We start from the raw sequence: 2,230 nt of genomic DNA, 5'->3' as shown, positions 1-2,230 counted from the left end.
ACTGGGCACCAGTCAGGAGGAGGTGAGGACAGGGCAGCGACCGGGCCTCCAGCGATGAGGGCGGCAAGGGGATGAGCAGCGACGGCGGGGAAGCACCGAGCGGCGTCGGGGTCGAGCCCTCGATCTCGATCCAGATCGAGGGGGGAGTGGGCGATGTGGGGGGAGGAGTGGGGTAGTGCGGTCGGGTTAGGGTTTCGGTCGGCTTGGGGGGGTTAAGTGGTGCGGGGGCGGTTGGGCCAGTGAGCTGGCCGGCTGGGCTATTTGCCCAGTTGGCCAGGGGGCTTTTTTGTATTTTAGTTTTCTATCCTTTTATGTATTTTATTTTTTCTATTTTATTTTGTTCCTCATTGTATTTTAGTTTTGTAAAGTACAAAAATGATCCCTAAATTGGTAATAGAAATTATACCACTGCCACAATTAACTTGGCACCTAAATATATTAGTTTGTAATCGTTTATCATTTTAAAAGCATTTAAATAATTGTGTTTGCTACTGTTTTAGTTTATTTAGTGCATTTAAATATTTTATTAAATGATGATTTCTTCACCAACATTTATTATGGATTATTTGACACATTAGGAACTATTTAGTTTTGACTTTTGAAAACTTTAACTGTTTTGACTTTAATTCAAATTTGAATTTGGTTCGGTTCCGAGCTAACACGAGATTATCAACAATAATCGAGGTGACGTGGCACCATTACCAGAGGGTTACTGTAGCTTGATTACCCGGGTGTCACATTTCTTCTATCGCATGCACTTTTTTATTAGTAGATCTTTCAGTGTGCCATTGAGAATAGTTAACCATAATATTATCTAGGAGTTTAGTAGCATTTCCTAAAGTGATTTCCATAAAAGTGCCTCCCGCGGCCGAATCTAAAAGATTTATAGAAGCAAAATTCAATCCGGCATAAAAATTTTGTATAATCATCCACAAATTCAAACCATGAGTAGGGTAATTACGTATCATTAATTTCATTCTCTCCCAAGCATGTGCAACATGTTCATGATCAAGTTGCTTAAAATTCATAATATCGTTTCTAAGAGAGATGATCTTAGCAGGAGGAAAATACTTAGAGATAAAAGCATCTTTGCACTTGTTCCAAGAATCAATACTATTTTTAGTCAAGACGAAAACCACGCTTTAGCACGATCTCTAAGCGAAAAAGGAAATAGCTTTAATTTAAAAATATCATTATCAATATCTTTCTTCTTTTGCATATCACACAAATCAATGAAGCTATTTAGATGAGTAGCGGCATCTTCACTAGGAAGGCTGGCAAATTGATCTTTCATAACAAGATTCAACAAAGCAGTATTGATTTCGCAATATTCAGTGTTGGTAAGAGGAGCAATCGGAGTGCTAAGGAAATTATTATTGTTGGTATTGGTAAAGTCACACAATTTGGTATTATCTTGAGCCATCGTGACAAGCAAGCAATCCAACAAACGAGCAAACAAAAAGCAAGCGAGAAAAAGGCAAACGGAAAAAGAGAGGGCGAATAAAACGGCAAGGGTGAAGTGGGGGAGAGGAAAACGAGAGGCAAATGGCAAATAATGTATTGCGAGAGATAAGGGATTGTGATGGGTACTTGGTATGTTGACATTTGCGTAGACTCCCCGGCAACGGCGCCAGAAATTCTTCTTGCTACCTCTTGAGCACTGCGTTGGATTTCCTTGAAGAGGAAAGGATGATGCAGCAAAGTAGCGTAAGTATTTCCCTCAGTTTTTGAGAACCAAGGTATCACTACAAAAAAAAGACACATCCGTGACATTTTGGGCCGAACAAAAAAAAAATTCTGTCATACATATGACACTTCTATGACGATATTGTGACAAAACCCGGTATTATCATAGATGTGGTGGGCTCCTACTTTTATGACAAAAAATCATGACAGAAATGGGCTTTTCGTTCTGGGCGGGCCGGAGACACAGCTGCATGACATTCTTTGGGCCGTCCATGACGGAAAAAACCATGGTAGAAGCGAGGGCGAGGAAAATTTCAGCGAGTTCCCGGTTACGGTGGGAGGTCGGGGGCCGAGCGATGCGTGTTTCTCTCGTACATGTACGCGCATGTGTGCGAGGCGTTGGCTCTAACTGAACCCGAGCGAGGCGTTGGGCTCTAACTGAACCCGAGCGATTGCACTGCAGGCTACACGTTACTGAACCCGAGCGATCGATCGATGGCTTTTAACTGAACCCGATCGAGAGACTCCTTCGCTACTGCTTCTA

Source organism: Triticum dicoccoides, chromosome 3A, assembly GCF_002162155.2.
Source record: "Triticum dicoccoides isolate Atlit2015 ecotype Zavitan chromosome 3A, WEW_v2.0, whole genome shotgun sequence".
Taxonomy (NCBI): Eukaryota; Viridiplantae; Streptophyta; class Magnoliopsida; order Poales; family Poaceae; genus Triticum; species Triticum dicoccoides.
The sequence above is the reverse complement of the archived record's forward strand: the minus strand, read 5'-3'. Positions refer to the sequence as shown.